The sequence below is a fragment of the Biomphalaria glabrata genome, chromosome 6, assembly GCF_947242115.1.
Source record: "Biomphalaria glabrata chromosome 6, xgBioGlab47.1, whole genome shotgun sequence".
NCBI lineage: Eukaryota > Metazoa > Mollusca > Gastropoda > Planorbidae > Biomphalaria > Biomphalaria glabrata.
In genome coordinates, this window is record NC_074716.1 from 38,046,822 (window position 1) to 38,070,477 (window position 23,656).

At 38.6% G+C, this 23,656-nt stretch overlaps 1 protein-coding gene and 1 long non-coding RNA gene across 4 annotated transcripts in view; one reads left to right on the plus strand and one right to left on the minus strand.

Annotated features, from left to right (window-relative positions):
* LOC106069424 (four-jointed box protein 1-like) overlaps positions 1-23,656 on the minus strand; it is a 158,280-nt gene that overhangs the window by 101,387 nt on the left and 33,237 nt on the right. Inside the window, exon 1 of one of the 3 annotated variants that reach the window (XM_013229081.2) lies at positions 8,981-9,357. The exons of the other annotated variants lie outside the window; for them this stretch is intronic. The gene's annotated coding sequence lies outside the window, so the exon portion shown is untranslated. Of the gene's footprint in view, positions 1-8,980; positions 9,358-23,656 lie in introns of those variants that run through there. 3 annotated transcript variants of the gene reach the window in all.
* Positions 4,456-8,545, plus strand: LOC129926996 (uncharacterized). Its single transcript, XR_008778704.1, has 2 exons — positions 4,456-4,843; positions 4,962-8,545. It is a non-coding gene; the product is annotated as an uncharacterized LOC129926996 (long non-coding RNA).

Below are 23,656 nucleotides of genomic sequence, written 5' to 3' on the forward strand. Positions count from 1 at the left end.
TTCAAACTACAGTGGAGAAACTGTGTCAGCGTTTGCACCGATGGCTGTCCTTCCATGAAAGGAAATAGAAAGAGATTCGTCACTCTTGTGCGTCAAGAAAATCCAAATGTATTAGTTGTTCACTGTATGATCCACAGAGAAGCTCTTGCCTTCAAATCTTTTTCCGAAAAATTTTATGTCTGTTCTGGATCAAGTGATTGAAATTGTAAACTTCATCAAATCTCGACCGCTTGCATCCCGACTTTTCTCTCAGCTCTGTGAAGCAATGGACTCAGACTACAAATGTCTTCTGTATCATACCAACGTTCGTTGGCTCTCCAGGGGAAAAGTGTTAAAACGTGTCGTCCAACTCAAGGCCGAGTTGATATCATTCTTGGAGGGTGAAAAAAAAGACTTTGGATTTTCAATTCATGACGAGATCTGGTGGGTTAAGGTGACATTTCTCTCTGATTTATTTGATAAATTTAATTCATTGAATTTAAGTCTTCAAGGACCATCGGAAACCATCATCACTGCATCCTCAAAACTGAAGTCATTTGGGGAAAAATTGTCTTTGTGGCAAAGTAAGATCTCGAAAGGAGTCTTCGACTGCTTTCCTACTTACAATGAATGTGCTTCAAATCAAGAAATCACCCCCGAAATTTTGGACACTTTGACACACCTGCAGTCAGCATTGCAGCATTACTTTCCAACAATTGGAAGTAATGAATATGGATGGGTCAGTTATCCACTTGGAAACAATGAAGCTACAAATCTGACAACTGAAGAAGCAGAACAGCTCATAGATTTAAAAACGATGCAGTTCTTAAGTCAAGTTTTGCCGAGAAAAGCCTGGATGTCTTTTGGATTTCAATCAACAAATTATATCCTGCAATCAGTTTAAAAGCAATCAAAATAATTCTTCCATTTGCATCTTCATGGTTTTGTGAGTTTGGATTTTCAGCACTGACTGAAATCAAGTCTAAGAAAAGAGAAAGACTTCTTAAAATAGACGATGAAATGCGAATTTGTTTGTCGGCTCTGGAGTCTCGATAAACAGGCACACCCTTCACATTAAATGTGATACTTAAAAACGGGTAAAATCTTTTTTCTTTTTTATTATAAAACAACTATTGCTCTTCGTGGTGTGCCGCGAAATTTTTGTAGTTTTTTTACTGTGCCGCCAGACAAAAAAGTTTGAGAAACACTGGGCTAACAGAACAGTAAGTTTTATTAAGAAATAGATCACCACAGGCTAACAGAACAGTAAGTTTAATTAAGAAATAGATCGACACAGGCTAATAGAACAGTAAGTTTAATTAACAAATAGATAGCCACAGGCTAATAGAACAGTAAGTTTAATTAAGAAATAGATAGCCACAGGCTAACAGAACAGTAAGTTTAATTAAGAAATAGATCACCACAGTCTAACAGAACAGTAAGTTTAATTAACAAATAGATAGCCACAGGCTAACAGAACAGTAAGTTTAATTAACAAATAGATAGCCACAGGCTAACAGAACAACAAGAAATCCGAACCAAACGTGTCCACATAAAGTTCTTCTTGTATTTAAAATCAAAATTCACTTTCAAGTCATATTTGAAAATTGTGAAATAAACTAGAAAGGAGGGGGGTGAACCTAAGGTCTCTACGAGATTCAAAACTTATTTCTGACGTATCTCTAGCCTCACTATAAACACTCAAATCTTGATCTTTTAAATTTCGCGTGTCTACGTTTCAGCAGCTGATCCATCGCGGTCAAAAAAAGGACAAAAAAAAACAAAAATCCCTCGCGTGTTCATGTCCTGATTCTCCAGTGTCCCTCACGTGAAGCACCAACTTCAGAGGGAGGGGATTAAAGGCAGCTTTACTTGATCAGACATCGCTTCCGGCTAGAATAGTAGCGCAGAGATCAACCGAATATTTACCATGCAAAGACGGAGGTCGCCGCTCCGCTTTTTAAATTCTTTTTTTTTTTCAGGGGGATTTCCAAAATTGTTTTATCACACAAAGGGATGACGTCGTGGAACGCAATCAGGATTTGTACTCAACACGCGTGGTTTTAGTGTTCTAAATACAGAGAAAACTACAGCCATCACTTCAAAGAAAAAAATGTCTCTACATAATATTCAATAGATCTATGTCATGTGATTAACTTCAGATACTATTAGTGTATGCTACCGGTAATCTTATAAGACTAAGACTGCTTTATTGATTCTTATGGAAATTTGTTGTGATTACAAGTTACAGTACAAGGACTCTTTTCTCTTATACAACCAACACAGCAGCAACATTCACATAACTAGAACAGACAAAACATACACATAACTAGAACAGACACAACATTCACATAACTAGAACAGACACAACATTCACATTACTAGAACAGACACAACATTCACATTACTAGAACAAACATTACATAAAGAGTTCATCCAGCGACTACACACACACATTTACAATCGTATATTTTTAAACTTTACTTTAAAAAAAAAAAGAAAACTTCTACTAGGACACATTAAAAAGAAAGATATTTTGGCAGCATTCTCTATAATTATTAATTGGTTATTAGCGGCCCCCGAAAGTGGAAAAGACGATATTAGTTTTGTGTGAAATGTCTCTCCGTCTGTCCCGTTTAGATCTCGTAAACTAGAAAAGATATTGAAAATCCAACATCACAATATTTTAGACCATTCAAAGTTCTGATGCAACGGCTACTTTTTTTTTTTCTGAAAGAGAAAAATCTAATTTTTAAAATCAGTTATGCAAGAAGTTTTTTAAAAAGAAAAAGCTAATTAGTATGCATTATAAGTTAAACTAAATTTAAAACAAATAGTAATCTTATAAACATCATTTTTTCTGACTTTTTTTTAATTGCGTAAATATTTTTTTTTTTAAATTTTTTATTTTGAGGATTTGAATTAGAGATTGAGCCTTTCCAAAAAAATTAGATTATAGGACTTGGGCCAGGGGACGCGTGGTGGCTGAGCGGTAAAGCGCTTGACTTCCGAATCGGGGGTCCCGGGTTCGAATCCTGGTGAAGACTGGGATTTTCAACTTTGGAATCTTAGGGCGCCTCTGAAACCACTCAGCTCTAATGGGTACCTGACATTAGTTGGGGAAAAGTAAAGGCGGTTGGTCGTTGTGCTGGCTACATGACACCCTCGTTAACCGTAGGCCACAAAATCAGATGAACATCTGCCCTATAGACCACAAGGTCTGAAAGGGGAACTAGTTAGGCCAGGTTCACATCTAACTTTACATTCACTTTCACCTATCCTTTGATCTGCTGGACCGTTGGGTCACTACACAAGATCTCCATTCGTATCTCTCATTTGTCTTTGATATAATTTCATTCGGATGTTCTTTCTGAAAATATTAAAGCCTGCCTGGGTGGACCACTTCGGGGGCCGATTTTGAGTTTGTGTTTCCACACAAACTGTCTTTTGTAACCTTGTTTGTCACGGAGATAGTTAACACATTTTTAGTTGGTCTTAGCGTATAAAATAGTATAACTCTTGGAATACAAGTAAAGAACATTCAATTTTTACTTCCTTGCTTTTAAAAAAATGAATATGTTTGCATAGTTTATAGAACAGCTTGACCTATATAGAACTGCTTGACCAATATAGAACTGCTTGACCTTTATATTTGCGAAAGTTAAGCCCTATTTACATTTGATTTTTAAGTTGTAAAATTTTGAAGACTGTAATTTATAAGATAAGATAAAATAAGATAAGACTAAAATGTACTATTCTAAACATTTAAAATGTATATTTAAAAACAAAAGAAGTTAGGGTTTATTAATATTATCATCAATGAAAAAAAAAGCATCGCAGTATTTGTCAGAGTTATTACTTGATAACATGTCCAGTCAGTCCAGAGCGCTCAGCTACATTGCCTTTGTATACACGCACAGGTAAAGTGTTTAGATTTTAGATTCACCTGTATGTTCAATGATAGTGAACGCAAAGTATTCTCTTCTGTTATGTCGGCCAAACTGAACAGGGCAGGGAAAAAAATAACTAAAAAAGTTTTTTTATTTTCTAAGTTGGTTGGCAGGCGACAGCTTGAATGACCAAGTGTGGAGAGATCCATGGATTAGTCCTTGTAAGTTGTGACACGGCCGGGGACCTGAACGAATTAAAAACCTTTGGATTATATGGATGGTGTGTCTCTGGTCAAGTTACCCTAGCAGTCTTACACACAAACATAGCTTCCGTGTATGTGTTCAATTTATTTTTCAAGGACTCGAAAGGGATGTGAATGCCATGTGTTGTAGCAGAACACAGGAGAAGAATAACGAATCCGTTTCCAAGTAGGGCCACGTCTTGTGTGTACATTCTGACATTTCTTTATTTAGATTGAAAGTTCTCTGAATAAAAATTACAAAATAAAACATGGATTTCATCTTTTTCATTTCCTCATAAACACAAATATATATATATATATATATATATATATATATATTGTCACAGTGTTGTGCAAGGGTTATTAATTAGTTTAATAGATGTTATCAAAGCTCACCGATAGACTTGACAGAGACCAGACAAAGGTTAGGACAATGTCAGTTAGGTGTTTGTCTTGTAGAGAGACTGATATGTGGGTCGGGACAGACATTAGCAATGTTAGTTTAGGCGTAGACTAGATACTCAGCCTATATAGAGTAGAGTTTGGGGCAATCGGGACACAACGCCATGTAGTTTTAGCAGGGGCGTGTGTCGTATGCTAGGCGTTTTCTGGTGAACGACACATACAGACATTGGGAGCAAGTCGCCGAGGTTGGCTCGCGATCTTGGCTCCAAGATGTGTGAGTTGTTTGCCAGAGACAACATGTAGGAACTTTAATTCTTAAGGACCAGGGTAAGAAGAAATGTTTTTATTAGTTATATATCTAGTATTAGATGTTAATTGATTATGAATAAATAGAATGGCGCTTTAGCTAGTTGTTAGCGATATTTTTGATTATTTGTCTATTTAGAGTGACAGTCTTGGCGACTGTCTGAGTCTTAGTGACAGTCTGACGGTCAGAGACGGTAGATCTATATATGGTGTATCCTTGCCTGCTACGCAAGGGGATATCACTCTAGTATTGAGCGGACTGTGACGTTGGGTTCCAGGATCCGTGCAGAGACTAGAGAGAGAGAGAGAGAGAGAGAGACAAGAGAAATGGAGAGTTCATCGTGACCTACAGCCAAGTATCAATATCTATGTGATTATTAAATTTTAATTCTAGAATCACATGAGTATTATATGTAATTATAGTTGTTAATTAAATATTTATTTTTCTTATGAAAATTTGTGTCCAGAGATCATGATTTATATCATTATTGAATATTGTGGTCTTTAATCCATAGTATTTTGTGATGCGTGTGTTGTATCAGTTAAATTACATCAGTAAGAATCATCCTAGACGTATAGACATCAAGAGCTGATATCAAGATCTTGACAATTGGGGCCTCGTCTAAAGTTTTATTTTAATTTTCTACGACACTTTAATGATGTCTGGGGGCTAATGAATAACTGGGACCTGTTATTTTTCTTTAAGTGAAAATACTTTAGTTATACTTGATATAGTATTGACATTTATTTTTTTATCCATCATAGTATTGAGAAAATTGTATTTTGCTTGTAAAGGTTTGGACGAATATTCACTACTTAGAATTAGCATTAAGTAGAGTTTCTGTTTACACTTGTAATACCATGATTGTATTTTTCAAGATTTTTTTTTTTCTACATTTTGTTTTCTGCCTAGCATTTGTTGTGGTACAGGTGAATTGGCTGTTTGGCAGTGGACGTCACACATGATCTATTTTTAGACTGTCACTCCTGATTCCTGCGCCCATTGTCCTGGGGCCTTCGTGTATCCACGGTTTGAGGGTAACGTAGTTATCTTCAGCGCGTGTTTTTTCAATGTTTAGGTAAGCTGTATGATGTAGTGAGATAGGTGTAAGTTTTCTTGTTTTTATTTTTGATAGGGAGCTTAGGGATTTCATAGAGGTGGGATAGAAAGAGGTGGACATTATTTTTAAAGCATAATTACTGCACTGGGCAGTGTTACATTTATACTGTGCTTATACTGTGTTTTTTGCAGGCAGACAGGGGCGAGTTATTGTTTGGAGAAGGTAGAAGGGGGTTGGACCTGTATGTTCGCGTTGGGCAAACGTATAGTGTCGTTGTCCTCAGTTATTTTTTTTTCTTGCTTTTTAGCTTGTTAAGTTTTGTAGATGGTTAGCCAGGTGAGCAGTACTGTTGGCCAGTTGTTTTTTTTGTTGCCATTTTGGTGTTTTGATAGGCGGGATAGGGGGTTTGAGAGACAGACAATGGCGTTGGGTCATGTAGTGTCCACCCCACCCATGTATTTTAGTAATGCCTATCAAACCTTGTAGTTGTTAATGGAAGTTTTGGAATTTCGTTTCCAGTGCCATGCCAGAGGGCAGGGACATTTGTTTTTCTTCTCCCTCTTAGTTGAGGTCGAGCGTTGATTTTTTTTACCTGGTGTGTCCTTGTTGTACGGATTCATGGTAGTTAAGTCACAGGGTGACGTAATGATTTTTTGTTGTTGCGGCAAGAGTTGTTTTTTTTACAGTGGGTCTCGAGTTTTGTTGGGCCTGGTTTCAGTTTTTTGTATGCCGTCTATTTTTTTTGCTTGAACGTGTTGATGATAGTTGGCTATAGCTCTATATAGAATATCCGACATTAGGTATGTCGTGGATTTTTTTATTTCAGTGAGATGTTGCTGTGTTGACAGATCATCAGTTTATCAAGGTCATTTGATTAGTTTGTTCAACGTTTGATATTACTAAGATGTTAAAGTTTAGGCCTGACGAGCTTGAATTGGTATTGATTTTTTTTTTACATAGATTTTTTTTTGTTGGCAAATATTTGAGCTTTAGCTGAGTTATGGCGATTAATGTACACGCTATCTAGGTAGTTCAGAAAATTGACGTTTTAGGACATTTGTATCCAAGGTGGAACATGAGTTGTTTGTTGAAGAGTCAAGTGAGTCCTTCTAATGGAGGAGAGTGCATAACAGACACTGAAGTAAATGACAAAGCGTTGTTTTTTTTTTTATACGACATGTGTGATGGACACTGGCAGTGAGTACAGCCATTTTACAATTTCTATTCTATTATAGGGATGCTAATGAATTTTGTATTTTCATTTTATTATCATTATGTTTTAGTTACTTATATATTGAATTATACTGTTCTATATTTAGGTCGAAAATAAGATGCAAGTGGAGCTTGCAATCCGAAAAACTTTGTCCATGATTAGATGATATCATTTTTCTTACTTTTAGTTTTATATTAATTCGTGTTTTACTTGCACTCGAGATTTGATTGGCAGAATTGCATGTTCACTTTGATGTATATTTTTTTTGTAAATCTACTTGCAGAGATTCATGACTATATTATTTGATGTTTAAAGTTGAAGTTTGTGACAGTTGCAGTGCAGATATATGAGATGACGATGTTCACATGTTTGTTTTGATTTTTTTTTCTTCTTAATTACAACCACTTTGTTTATGATTTTATAATCTTATTCCAGTGTGCTACAGTTGCCTAAAGACTTTGGTTAGCAATGCTGCATGTGTTCTATAACATTATTTTTATGTCTCAATATAGTTCCAGAATTTGTTCTCAAAATGTGAGGTAGTAGAGGCAGTTTAGACAGTCGCATTAGTGTGACTTTGGTTGCAAATATTGCAACAAAAGTCAAAGGAGAAGGGGAAGATGTCACAGTGTTGTGCAAGGGTTATTAATTAGTTTAATAGATGTTATCAAAGCTCACCGATAGACTTGACAGAGACCAGACAAAGGTTAGGACAATGTCAGTTAGGTGTTTGTCTTGTAGAGAGACTGATATGTGGGTCGGGACAGACATTAGCAATGTTAGTTTAGGCGTAGGCTAGATACTCAGCCTATATAGAGTAGAGTTTGGGGCAATCGGGACACAACGCCATGTAGTTTTAGCAGGGGCGTGTGTCGTATGCTAGGCGTTTTCTGGTGAACGACACATACAGACATTGGGAGCAAGTCGCCGAGGTTGGCTCGCGATCTTGGCTCCAAGATGTGTGAGTTGTTTGCCAGAGACAACATGTAGGAACTTTAATTCTTAAGGACCAGGGTAAGAAGAAATGTTTTTATTAGTTATATATCTAGTATTAGATGTTAATTGATTATGAATAAATAGAATGGCGCTTTAGCTAGTTGTTAGCGATATTTTTGATTATTTGTCTATTTAGAGTGACAGTCTTGGCGACTGTCTGAGTCTTAGTGACAGTCTGACGGTCAGAGACGGTAGATCTATATATGGTGTATCCTTGCCTGCTACGCAAGGGGATATCACTCTAGTATTGAGCGGACTGTGACGTTGGGTTCCAGGATCCGTGCAGAGACTAGAGAGAGAGAGAGAGAGAGAGAGACAAGAGAAATGGAGAGTTCATCGTGACCTACAGCCAAGTATCAATATCTATGTGATTATTAAATTTTAATTCTAGAATCACATGAGTATTATATGTAATTATAGTTGTTAATTAAATATTTATTTTTCTTATGAAAATTTGTGTCCAGAGATCATGATTTATATCATTATTGAATATTGTGGTCTTTAATCCATAGTATTTTGTGATGCGTGTGTTGTATCAGTTAAATTACATCAGTAAGAATCATCCTAGACGTATAGACATCAAGAGCTGATATCAAGATCTTGACATATATATATATATATGAATAAATGACCTAAGAAAATGTTTAATACAAATCATCTGTGACACTTCAATGTAAGAGGCTGAGTCATTTCATTTATTTTTTTTTTATTGCTGTATAAATATAATTTGAATTTGATACATTCTTTATGAAAAAACAAAAAACGAATGTCGATTCCCAGTCAGAAGTAACACAGAACTCTAGATTTAGAGATGTGAGTCCAACATTTATCTTTTGTTTCTATAACTTAGATAACAAATATTGAATCTTATTTCTGAAAATACTGTACCATAAAGTTTCTGTTGCCTCTAAACTTGTTGGTGTGTTATCAAAAGATCAATCCGCAGCGCATCTCAAACAAACAGTCAGAAAGTCAAATATTTAATGTCTTTTCAACTTTTTTTTTAAGACACCAGTCCACTTTATCCTCAGTATGTAGCGTCGAACAGATCATGGGGAAAAGGTTCAACAATTATTTACCAAGACTATACCTTCTTGTGCTAATCCAGTCTGCTGCAGAAGTGTCATTTTTAGCCGCTGTAGATAAACACTGCATTATGACGTGCGTACTGTTCCACTCTGTGTCTGGTTCCGCCCAGAGTTCAGCTAAATGATGTTATAATAAGGGCTTGAGTTTAGAAAGACTTGGAAGCTATTTTTTTTTTTTTGGGATAGCATTTCGTTAAGTGAATCAAACGCGACTTCAAGACTCTTGTATTTGTCATTTTTCTCTTAGTTTTTATACATTGACAGAGGCGGAGCACCGAGAGTGTGGACTTGAGAGGCTTGCTACTTAGCCTACTGATACTTTCAGCAGATATGTAAGGTAGATTCGGACATTCTTTTAAAAAAATAACTTTTATGGAATTTGCACCTGCACCGCAAGATATTTGCAGTTTACATACGTAGGAAAAACATTCCATCTGGAAAACCCTGCGACAACCCTGCGACAACCACTACAAATAGAATGCCTCTGACCCTCTGTATAAAGACGCTTTTTATTTGAAGAGGCTCTTGTCTTGTATTTCTGACAAAGTTTCTCTATAGACAAGTGTTCATTAGCTTCCACTTACAGTATGTTGGACATTATTTGATTCAACTGTAACCCCAACACAGTTCCGCCCACTTTTTGTCAGACTAACTGGCAGCCTGGTCGTCTCGTGTCAGACAATTGGGCAACTGTCGTCTGCACCCGAACCAACCAACCGCTGCAGCGTCGCAAATAATACAATAACTCGACTCTCGTCTTGCAATAATTAGCTTCCTGATAAAAGGGTTCCTTTAAGGCTTGTTTAACCCCATTAGAGACACAAAAACAGTTTTAGTCAGTGGTTCAAATCTTTTAAGGACGCGACATGACATAATTATTACAGCAGAAGTATTAAAAAAAAAGAATACAAAGTCAATATAACAAATAATACGTTTTTATTTTAGCGAATACAAACAAAGTCCACTCATTTCTTGTAAAAACCTGGTTGACGTCTTATTATTTTATCTTATAAATTACAGACGTTCTCTCAAAAAAAAAAAAAAAGGAAATGTCATTTCAATCTACTAACAAAGAGACTTTAGCATTGCAGTTTAATGAAAATGGTTCGGGTCTCCCTCAAATATTTCAAACAATCAGTTGAAGTGAAGTTTAAAACTCTTGAAGTAGAAAAGAAAATTAAGAGACAATGAGCTTTAAAATCTAGAAATCAATGAAGCTTGACATCACCAATGATGACATTATCAATGATGACATTACCAATGATGACATTACAAATGATGACATCGCCAATGATGATATTACAAATGATGAAAAAGCCAAAATTGTAATGCCTTGTAAAGGGTATTCATCATCTTTTTAAGAGATGTTCCTGGGGAAAGCCTTCTATTGAAACTGTGTTGCTGTTGCACCAGACTAGACATGAAGCCTTACCAGATCATTGAGCTATTGCTGTTGCATGAGACTAGACATTAAGCCTTACCAGATCATTGAGTTATTGCTGTTGCACCAGACTAGACATGAAGCCTAGCCAGATCATTGAGCTATTGCTGTTGCACTAGACTAGACATTAAGCCTTACCAGATCATTGAGCTATTGCTGTTGCACCAGACTAGACAGGAAGCCTTACCAGATCATTGAGCTATTGCTGTTGCATGAGACTAGACATTAAGCCTTACCAGATCATTGAGCTATTGCTGTTGCACCAGGCTAGACATGAAGCCTTACCAGATTATTGAGCTATTGCTGTTGCACCAGGCTAGACATGAAGCCTAGCCAGATCATTGAGCTATTGCTGTTGCACCAGGCTAGACATGAAGCCTAGCCAGATCATTGAGCTATTGCTGTTTCACCAGACTAGACATGAAGCCTAGCCAGATCATTGAGCTATTGCTGTTGCACCAGGCTAGACATGAAGCCTAGCCAGATCATTGAGCTATTGCTGTTGCACCAGACTAGACATGAAGCCTAGCCAGATCATTGAGCTATTGCTGTTGCACCAGACTAGACATGAAGCCTAGCCAGATCATTGAGCTATTGCTGTTGCACCAGGCTAGACAGGAAGCCTAGCCAGATCATTGAGCTATTGCTGTTGCACTAGACTAGAAATGAAGCCTAGCCAGATCATTGAGCTATTGCTGTTGCACCAGACTAGACAGGAAGCCTTACCAGATCATTGAGCTATTGCTGTTGCACTAGACTAGAAATGAAGCCTTGCCAGATCATTGAGCTATTGCTGTTGCACTAGACTAGAAATGAAGCCTAGCCAGATCATTGAGCTATTGCTGTTGAACCAGACTAGACATGAAGCCTTACCAGATCATTGAGCTATTGCTGTTGCACCAGGCTAGACATGAAGCCTTGTCAGATTATTGAGCTATTGCTGTTTCACCAGGCTAGACAGGAAGCCTAGCCAGATCATTGAGCTATTGCTGTTGCACCAGACTAGACAGGAAGCCTAGCCAGATCATTGAGCTATTGCTGTTGCACTAGACTAGACAGGAAGCCTAGCCAGATCATTGAGCTATTGCTGTTGCACCAGACTAGACATGAAGCCTAGCCAGATCATTGAGCTATTGCTGTTGAACCAGACTAGACATGAAGCCTAGCCAGATCATTGAGCTATTGCTGTTGCACCAGGCTAGACAGGAAGCCTAGCCAGATCATTGAGCTATTGCTGTTGCACCAGGCTAGACATGAAGCCTAGCCAGATCATTGAGCTATTGCTGTTGCACCAGGCTAGACAGGAAGCCTAGCCAGATCATTGAGCTATTGCTGTTGCACTAGACTAGAAATGAAGCCTTGCCAGATCATTGAGCTATTGCTGTTGCACCAGGCTAGACAGGAAGCCTTACCAGATCATTGAGCTATTGCTGTTGCACCAGACTAGACATGAAGCCTTACCAGATCATTGAGCTATTGCTGTTGCACCAGGCTAGACAGGAAGCCTTACCAGATCATTGAGCTATTGCTGTTGCACCAGACTAGACATGAAGCCTTACCAGATCATTGAGCTATTGCTGTTGCACCAGGCTAGACATGAAGCCTTGTCAGATCATTGAGCTATTGCTGTTTCACCAGACTAGACATGAAGCCTTACCAGATCATTGAGCTATTGCTGTTGCACCAGGCTAGACATGAAGCCTTACCAGATCATTGAGCTATTGCTGTTGCACCAGGCTAGACATGAAGCCTTGTCAGATTATTGAGCTATCGCTAATGCAGTAGAGTTGAATGATAAGACAGACAACTACAACTCGAGTGAAAACAGTGTCCATGGTTGACTAGACAGATAATTTTTTTCTCCCCCCCCCCCCGGCGAAAAAAAATTATATCTATTTATGTGTGTGTGTGTGCGTACAAAATCTTTATTACATTCTGACCCTTCATTCTTTCGGAAGACATTTATTGTGCCCTAGAATAGGTTCTTCCATGAGTTAGTGGAAAAATTGTAGATTCTCCGCCATTACTAGCAATGGGATCTGGGGGAGCTCCTAGGAGCTCCCCCAGCGCGGGGCGAAGCCCCGCCGCCAAGCACTATTTCTGATATTGAAAACCAACAAAATGCATATTCTGAGGTATCTACAGTGCATTTTCCTGCTATTAAAAAGTTCTATTTCAAAAACCTAATGTGTTATTCTTACTGACTTAGACCCTCCCTCGTCGTTCGGCGCATTTGCCATCAAGCTATTTTCATAAAATTGTAGACTCCCCGCCATTACTAGCAAGGGGGTCTAGGGAAGCGCTAGGAGCTCCCCATCGCGGGGCGAAGCCCCGCCGCCAAGCACTATTTCTGGTATTGAAAGCCAACAAAATGCATATTCTGAGGTATCTACACTGCATTTTCCTGCTATTAAAAAGTTTTATTTCAAAAACCTAATGTGATATTCTTACTGACTTAGACCCTCCTACGCCGTTCGGAGCATTTGACGTTAAGCTGTTTCCATAAAAATCTGTCACTGGTAATGTCTGAAGCATCTTCCCACCTACTATGAAGACCTCCATGAATGAGTGGCGTCAAGTTGTACTAGGATATCTTTGCAACTCTTCTTATGCTTAATTCATTTTGTCGGAGAACATGTCCCGCAAACCTCATGCGTCGTTCTCTCACAATCTTACTAAGGGGTCGACTCCCAGTTCGGCATAGGATTTCCTTGATTTAGACCCGATCTGTATAACTGACTCCTAAAATCTGTCTTAGCCATCTTTGTTGAGCTACATTTAGTGTTTTTCGATTTCGGTAGATGACTATTCACTGCAGTTTATTAATGGAGCCCTGCCACTGGTAAAAATGTGTAACCTCTCTTGAATACGCTCTTGGAATTAAGTGACTGTAGTTTGCTTTAGATTTTATATCGAAAAGAGAAGTTTTAACGTCAAAATCTTCTGTTGGGGGTTTTCCACCTCAAAATGCTCTGTAGGGGGATCTTAAACTCAAAACCATCTGGAGGGGTTTTAAACTTCAAACAAAAGCCATCTGTAGAAGAAGGGTTTAAACTCAAAACCCCCGATTGGCTTGGCTATGCTCAAATAATTTTAGTGCTTAATTTGCTTTTTTTCTTACACTGAAGATGTATTTAAATTTATCCTCAAACCCCACTGGAGGGGAGTTTAAACTCAAAACCCATTTGACTACACTCATAACATTTTTAGTGTATAATTTGCTTTGTTTTTATTATTAAAGAGATATTTTTTACCTTCAAACCCCGCTGAAGTGGGGTTTAAACTCAAAACTGAGTCAAAACAATTTAGCCACGCTCATAACATTTTGAGTGAGTAATTAGCTGCTTTTTTTTTATATTAAAGAGGGGGTTTATCGTAAATTTTAGACGGGGTTTTAAAATCAAAATCTTCCTTAACTGTGCTCTTGGAATTAGGGGATTTTCGTTTGCATTTTTTTTGTTTTGTTTTATAGAAGAGGGGGAGTTAACTGCAAAAACCCCAGGTAGGGGGTTTAAAACTCAAAACCCCTAGTAGGTTGTTTTTTTAACTCGAATCCCTCTGGTAGGGGTTTTAAACTAGAACCCCCCCCCCCCCCCCGGTAGGGGTTTTTAAACTCGAACCGCCCTGGTAAGGGGTTTTGAACTCAAAACCCCTTTGGTTGTGCTGGGGCAAGTGATGGTTTAGTATTAAAATCTCACCTAAAATAAACAAAATCAAAATAAAAAATCAGTCACTAAGTTCCGACTCCCCCCCCCTTCGGGGGGGGGGGATTTCATTTCGGGGGGGGGGGTTGAACCCCAACACCCCCCCCTGGCTACGCCCATGGATAGATAGATAGATAGATAGATAGATAGATAGATAGATAGATAGTAAGAAATAAAGTTATTATGGCATTCAGCATGAAGTACAAATGGGAAAGTCAGAAAGTAAGTTGTGAATAAGAAAAGAGGGAGAGAAAGAGAGGCATGCAGAGAATGGAAGAGAATATTAAAGTCATGAAGAGAAAGCGCACTCTCTAAGAATCAAGAAATGAGAACATAGATTGCAATCAGCCATCTTTTATCTTGAATGCAGAGAGGGAGATTACTCTTAATATTCTCTCCTCACGTGCCGGAAGGCACCTACACGTACTCAAGCTAAATGGGCCACGGGACCTTTGTAAGCTGTCAGCCGCAGACAAGAACGATCGTCATTATCACCTGACCAGTGTCCATTCAAGAGCCCCGGCGGGACACACAATCCGGAAGATTAGTCGAGCAGACTTTGTGACGTGATGCAAGCGTCACGGGAAACCTTTTCCTCATTTTCCTATTTAAATTTCCGCCACGGTAGCGGTCAGCGTGACATATATACTGCCCATCTGGGACTGACCGTGCTGGTCAGCTTTGAATCATAAAAAAAAGCCAAGTACAAGGTCGGGGGACTGGGCAACTGACCGCCGGTCGTAAATCAGCATGTCATGTTTGATGCCAGGTAGTAAAGCCGATACCGAATGAGACTTAAACACTGTGATGTGACATAAACACTGTGATGTGACATAAACACTGTGATGTGACATAAACACTGTGATGTGACATAAACACTGTGATGTGACATAAACACTGTGATGTGACATAAACACTGTGATGTGACATAAACACTGTGATGTGACATAAACACTGTGATGTGACATAAACACTGTGATGTGACATAAACACTGTGATGTGACATAAACACTGTGATGTGACATAAACACTGTGATGTGACATAAACACTGTGATGTGACATAAACACTGTGATGTGACATAAACACTGTGATGTGACATAAACACTGTGATGTGACATAAACACTGTGATGTGACATAAACACTGTGATGTGACATAAACACTGTGATGTGACATAAACACTGTGATGTGACATAAACACTGTGATGTGACATAAACACTGTGATGTGACTTAAACAAAGGCAGGCAACATCTGACTGACAAGCGAGAAGGAACCAAAGGACCAAGAGAAACTCGGACCCGATCCCCAGACTTCTGAAAAGCATAAAATCATACGGTCTATGTGTCAATGCCAGGCATTTAGACATACTGCAAATCCTATATATAAAAATGGAGTCGTCAATCTAGTTTATGAATGTATTTACTTATAAACTACCAATAAAGGAGTTCGAAATATGCCCTCCCCCCCCCCACCTCATGTTGCAGGGGGTCAAAGTGTAGTTCACTACAATAAGCGCCTAAGAGTTGATTTGAAAAGCTCTAGAAACTCTAGGCTCCATAAACCTGGTGAAATTTGCCTGTTTAAAAACAAACTTCTGGGAAAGTTCTAAAACAGATATTAATGTACAGATGGCTCGTATCCCAAGTAGCTAGGGTTAGAGGCGAAGCCAAAGGCCGAGCACACCGGGGAAACTCTCCTATATTCCTTCTCTGTACCACATCAGCCAAGCGGTTGTCCACCCAAAACACGGCCCCTTGAAAGAAGGTGTGTGTTTAGTTCAATGGACTTGGTCCAACGGGTGTTCTGCTTTGCTTCCCTATTAGCCTACTGGTCGCTTCTAAGGAACTGTCTCCACCCGAGGCGCCACGTTGAGGCGTTGCACGGGGGCATGAGAATCTCCCACTTAAGAAGGAACGTTGAGATAGTCCTATAACTGACACATACACACATACACACATACACCATACAACAGCTACGACATATGCCCTAAAATAAAAACAAATTGTTTACGTATGTACGTTAGAAAGTTCTAGAGATCGCAGATATCAAAGTAATGACAAAAGTGTCTTTTTCACTGAGACTGTTGTTGTTGTGATTTCACTACCATTATCGAAAGGAAAAGTATTGATAGAATAATGCATTAAAAACATATAAAATACTTTTTAAAACAAGTTATACGAAGTGTAATTGTATAAATTAGTTTGGGTCAGTCATGTCATTACATTTGTAATAGATCTAGACCAACAACAATAAATCTGTGCCATTAATAATATTTTTACAAATTGTTTTTGGTTTGCGCTCTTTCATGTTTTTAGCTTTCTCACTATGATCCTATCACTTGTCTCACTACGCTATGATCCTATCACTTTCTCACTACGCTATGATCCTATCACTTGTCTCACTACGCTATGATCCTATCACTTTCTCACTACGCTATGATCCTATCACTTGTCTCACTACGCTATGATCCTATCACTTTCTCAATACGCTATGATCCTATCCCTTTCTCACTACGCTATGATCCTATCACTTTCTCACTACGCTATGATCCTATCACTTTCTCACTGCGCTATGATCCTATCACTTTCTCACTGCGCTATGATCCTATCACTTTCTCACTACGCTATGATCCTATCACTTTCTCACTGCGCTATGATCCTATCACTTATGTGGACCAGTTGGGAAAAGGCGGTGGCGGGAGGGGGGGGGGGGAGAAAGGAATATCTGTGTGGAATTTTACCGTAATTAGTTTTTAAATGCATTTTAAAAAGGGGGTGGGGGTGGGAACGACCTGATTTCGAACTCATGGTTCACGCCTCCTAGGGCAGAAGTGCTAACCACTCTGCTAGTGAGGTACCTTGGACTGATGAAGATTATAGCGTTATATATTGTTTGTTTCAATTTAGAACGGTGACCTATAAAGGGGACTAATTCAACTTATACCACCACTTCAGTACAATTAAGTACAATTTCTTTACTTAGTTGAGATACCAAACAAAATACTTAATTACCAATAGCTAATTAACTAATCGGTTAATTTTTTAAATTGATTCTTGTGTTGTCAGGTAAAAAGAAATAATTGGGCAAAATTTCAGCTTGATCCAAGATTGGGTGTAGGAGAACTAACGTGCAGAAATTTGTTTACCAGACAAAAAAAACGAGAGCTTTGAAAAAAATACAACAAATAATAAAACACAACAAAACAAGAGATAAGTCGCTTTGCAAAGATATTTATTAAAACATGATTAACAAATGTGATGACCTACAATTCTCCTATGCTCTGATCCCAATAAAAAATCATGCAATCTTCCTAATCCTGTTTGGGTTCGAATCCTGGTGAAAAATGAGATTTTCAATTTCAGGGTCTTTGGACACCTCTGAGTCCACCCAGCTTTAATGTGTAACTGACATTATTTGGGGAAAAGTAAAGGCGGTTGGTCGTTGTGCTGGTCACATGACACTCTCGTTTTCCGTGGGCCACAGAAACAGACGACCTTTACATCATCTGCCCTATAGACCGCAAGATTTGAAAGGGAACTTTACTTTTTTTTACACACTGGCCTTCGGCTCTTGGAGCTCTATGCCAAAAAAGAGCTCCCTCTCACCCCGCCATTTTCCTTTCCTATACCAGGCCAACCGTGCTGGACACGCCATTTATGTAATGGCCCATTGAGGAACGGCGCCTGGATTGTGAAAGGTTGTGGGAGCTTTTTTACAACTCCGCACAGTGCAATGAGGATGCTCTCGCAACCCCTTAAGGCACGCCTACGGGAGTCTTGTTTTGATACTCTTTAGTCTTATCATTACCTCCTACGATTGTTTTTACCCAGGCGCCACTTTGAGGCATAGTAGCATGCCCGGGCTGTGGCCGTATTCAGACAGGCAACTAGAACCGCCTACTTTAAAGTTCGCATGGTGGATAGTGACGTTTTTAATAGTGTGTAGTTTCTAGTTTCAAGACGTGAATGTTTTCTGTGACTTGTTGTTTACTTAACCACCAAGCGTAAACGAACAACATTGAGACACGTGCTTCCCTTTCTCTTCTATGCATCGTACAACTTCGAATCAACAATGGTTACCACGCGACAGTTTTTTCCCCCGTTGTTTTATCAACGTGAATGTTCGTTTTGGTAAATGAAGTCCATTAGTATTATAATACCGACCGGCGTCGTAGCATACGCCGCTATTTTACAGGGCCGGCCTTTATGCACTTATGCGACCGCAGTGGGCCCCGCACTTTCATAGGACACGCGATAATTCTAGGTGTAAAAATTATTAAATAAAACCATTGTAAAACTTATAACAGATTTCCCGCGTCCTCCTGTCAATTTACCAGGAGCTCCTGAAAATCTCCTGAAATTGCAAAATATACGAAAAGGTTCTGGAAATATCCGGAAATTATTAAAATCTTTTGAAAACTCTCTTGAAATATATAGACAAAAATTGTCATTTTGGGGTGTCATTCAATAGGGAATACGCCAATCATACGGTAATAAATAAAAACGGCATTATGCATTAGCCGTAATTGTTGAAATAAGCTTCTCACGCCTCAAACTAATGAAGAATTACATTAGTTCAACATGCATGACTCGTAAAGTTCGTGGGATAACTCTATTCGCAGAAATAAAAGAGTGATCTTTCCTTTACTTCTTCTTCTCATCCAAACTTTTAGAGCGAAGAAGAGAATTATATATATAGAAGATATATTCATACCTAATGTCACACTTATGTTCTTCTTGCGAAAAAATAGCGAAAGCTTTCCTTTAAACATTGCTTCACAAACTGTGGACCCATAGGAGCCGCCTATGAGTTTGTTTTATTCTAAATGGACTACCATTGTATATTCGATTGGCTTTCCTACATTTCCACAATTCTGTCATTTAGCAGTAAGAAGAAGTTGATTTTATTCCTTATAAGTTGGTTTTGAATGGCGGGAGCATAATCTTCTGTTTTGGGGTATATATGTCTAGTATATATGTCTAGTCTAGTAAATGAGTCTAATATATATGTCTAGTTTTTTTTTTATAACAAAGCTGTTGGTTGTCTGCGTAATATTTTTACATCAGAATTTAAAGCAATTAAAGTGAAAGATCCATAAGTGCGCATGTCCGAGATTCAATGCTCATTCTGTCCCAATCAGTTGGAAGGGCGGGAATATTTCTTGTAGCAAAGAGCAAAAGTGAGAGTTGTTTTCTTACACTAAGGCGCAGAGAGTGTGTGTATGACAAGAGGCGCTCTGTTTGTGAATCCAATGCCCTGGAGCTCAAATCCAGGATTAAAATTTCAATTTAGGATGTTTTGGATGTTACGGATATTTGTTGATAAAAACTTTTTTTGTTGGTCGTTGTAATTGCCACATTCTCGTTAAAAGAATGTAAATTGAACATCTTCTTTTCAATAGACTGCTTGATCAGACATGGAAACTTTGTTTTCTAAGGAATGTTCGGTCTTACGCGGTGCTGAGCGGTAAAGCACTTGGCTACCGAACCGGGGTCCGGGATTCGAATCCTGGTGAAGACTGGGATTTTTAACTTCAGGATCTTCGGGCGCCTCTGAGTCCATCCAGCTCTAGGGGTACCTAACGTTAGTTGGGGAAAAGTATTAAAGGCGGTTGGTCGTTGTGTTGGCCACATGACACCCTCGTAAACCGTAGGCCACAGAAATAGATGACCTTTACATCATTGCCCTATAGACCACAAGGTCTGAAAATGAACTTTTTTTTTTCTTTTTACATAGAAAATTCTTTTACCAAAGTTTGGTAAGATAGATATTTGCTAAGCAATCATTGACAGACTTGCTTGATGGAGATTCATTGAAATATGTTCATCCAATGTTTTATTGCTCAGTTGTTCATTTCTTCTTCCAGACGTCAGGATGTTTTAATCACGTGCTAATGACTCTTGACACGTGCTATACAAAGATATCAATTACTGACTTCATTATTCTGCCACACCTTTGTGTGAGTGTGTGTGTGGTGCATTTGTTTCCCCCTCCCCTCTCCGACAGTGTCAAGGACGAATGATATGTAATCCATTGCATGCCAGAGTCCAACGTCTGCAAGAATGAAAATCAAGCTTTATTAGCGATCAAACCTTTTTTTTTTTCCCCACCACTTTCAACCTGTTCATCTCCCCTCCCCCAACCCTCCTTTTTATTTCCTACAGACGCCAAACATCAGAACATAACCAGTGTCTGGGCGTGGGTCATCTGGCAGAAGTGGTGGAAGGGAACATATCGTTGTTAGCTAGACTGCGTGTGTTAAGAGATGGGAGTGGTTGGAGTTTGGAATAAATACAAATAAAAACCTTCCTAAAGATAAGAATTAAAGAGAGGACACTGCCCATCTTTACTTGAGTGAGCACCAGTAAGTGTAATGAATCAAACACTGTTTTCACAAAGCTCATATCAACTCTGTCTGTCTGGTCAAAAGTTTGTACATGTTATTTCTCTCACACCCAAACTCAAATCAAATTGAAATTTTGCACAATTATTTCTTTTACCTGACAACACAAGAATCATGAAAAAAAACAACAACAACCAATTAGTGAATTAACTATTGGTAATAATCTAGTTTGTTTAGTATCTCAAAGAAATTGTAATTGGCGGGAGTGGTGGTATAAGCTGAATTAGTCCCCCTTAAAGGTCGTCGTCTGAGTCTCAGTGAACACAACATTAAAAATAGGAGGAGACTATAGAAACAATAGACAACTCTACAAACTTCCATGTTCAAAAGATCTCCACTAGCAGAGTGGTTACCGTGTTGGCATGTTTCAAGTATAAGCTTTTTTAAAAAAAAGTATATTTTGTTATTCTTGTTTAGCCATTTCTCTATTAAAATCTTTGAAGACATTTTGTTTCAGTTATTTCAGTTTGGAGATTGTGTTGAGACTAATGCTACACTGACTTTCAACAAATGTTTCAAACATTTAAGTTGGTGTTTTAGTGATGTTTGTACTTTCTACCACTTTAAGCCATTAATCTTGGAGACCAAAGATTCAGCTCCTCAAAACAATCATCGTCTCGACGGCCATCACATTAAGCAAACAAACATGTTCTAACAAGAAGATATCCACGAGAGCAATGACTAGTACAAAATACAGTAATATGTTAACATGTCCTTGCGGACCTCCAAATGTTGTCACATCTGAACGCAGACAAAGCTGTTTTCTTTTCAGTGGTTGGGTCTAATGTTATCTTGGAGGGTAGAATTGTTTTTGTTCTTCGATGTGTGCTGACCGCGACAAGAAAAACAAACAAACAAACAAAAACACCAATAAAACATGATTTTAAAAAATATAACGACAGATACTCATATACAACGCTATTAACAGATGTACGCTATAAATGTATCCACATCATTTGTTAGCAACGCTTTTGGACGCCTTGCAATGAGACTGTAGGTATCTCCTTACTAAACTGCCTACCAGGTAGCAGTTCTCCCAATCTAAGGATTAAGAATGATTTTCGTTCATAGATTTCTAAATAAAGAATACAAGAAGACAGGTTCGATTCTTGTTGTTGGTACAGATACTTTATTCATGGAGTGATTGCTAGTGTAAAATTCATTTAAATCAAATCTTTGAATTACCCAGTCAAATTTTTTCATTTACCAAGTCAAATCTTTAAGTTCATCGAGTCAAATCTGTGAAATTACCCAGTCAAATCTTTGAGTTCCTCAGTCAATTTTTTTAATTTCCCCGTCAAACTGGTTGGTTTGTGTACGGTTCACTTAGCTAATAGTAATTGGTTGACCTACAAACAGAGGCGTAGATAGGGTGACAGGAGGGGGGGGAAATTTGAAAATCCACTGGGGCCCAACTTGTTGGGGGGCCCACATATGAGTGCTTTTTACATTAAATATTAAATATTACGCAAAATGCATGGGCCCCTAAAGAATTCAAGCCCCCCCCCCCCGGTCCCCCAAATCATGGCAAATTCCTAGTTACGCCACTGCCTAGAAACAAGTAAGGATAAGTTATCGGCCCAACTTGGGAATGATCACTAGGTCTCTGAGGATATTACAGCTGGTCAGTGATCACTAGGTCTCTGAGGATATTACAGCTGGTCAGTGATCACTAGGTCTCTGAGGATATTACAGCTGGTCAGTGATCACTAGGTCTCTGAGGATATTACAGCTGGTCAGTGATCACTAGGTCTCTAGGAGGATATTACAGCTGGTCAGTGATCACTGGGTCTCTAGGAGGATATTACAGCTGGTCAGTGATCACTAGGTCTCTGGGAGGATATTACAGCTGGTTAGTGATCACTAGGTCTCTGGGAGGATATTACAGCTGGTCAGAGATCACTATGTCTCTAGGAGGATATTACAGCTGGTCAGTGATTACTAGGTGTCTAGGAGGATATTACAGCTGGTCAGTGATCACTGGGTCACTAGGAGGATATAACAGTTACTTGTCTTTTATATCAACTCTATACCAATTAGATAGAATGAATACTTTGTTAAATGATTGACTGACTATATTGATTGATTAAATGATTGACTGATTTGTTGCTTGATTAAATGATTGAATGACTAGTTGATTGATTGATTGATAACAACGTATTTAGTTACACCCACTTTACCCCTCCCATTCATTATCAGGAAACCAAAATTCCATTACAACTCGAACTACAGTAGTCTGACTTGGCGTGCATGATCTCAATCTGGCGTGTAAATTTACTGGCCCCAAAGAACAAGGATCTTCCACAGGGCTTTTAGATAAGATCTCTAACTCTATAACGCCCAACGACTCTAGCTCCTCTAATGTGTGAGATGTATCGTCTGCAAGCAGCACGAGCTATGAAAAATGAATGTGTCTTGGTGAGCAATTATTTCATTATTTATCAACATCAGGCTTATTACTTTCGGTGTAGTCTTTGAGTATTGTTGAACTAAGGGCAGTAAGCCTTGCAGGAGCTGCCGGGAAGGATACCAGAGTTGATAATTCCAACATCTTAGGAGAAATGCACCTTTTGAGCGTAATGTTATAGTCATATTGTATGTGTTCATTTGAGAATGTCTTTGTAAAGAATGAGACATGTTTTGTATGTATGTTTGTGTTCAAACGTCATTTTGATAGTAAAGAACACAAACTATATTTGTCCATTACACTAACATTAAAGTTTCTTGTGGAATTATTGCTATGCAGCTAACCTTATAATGTGTGTTCAGGGCCAGATTTAAGGAAGTGCAGATGAGGCTACAGCCCAGGGCCTCTCTAAGAAAGGGGCTCCACATTAGAGAAAAATATTTTAACAACACTACTTTAAATCTTTCTGAAAGCAACACGTGTTGGTGTCCGCTTATAGACTGCTTGATGTCTGCTTAT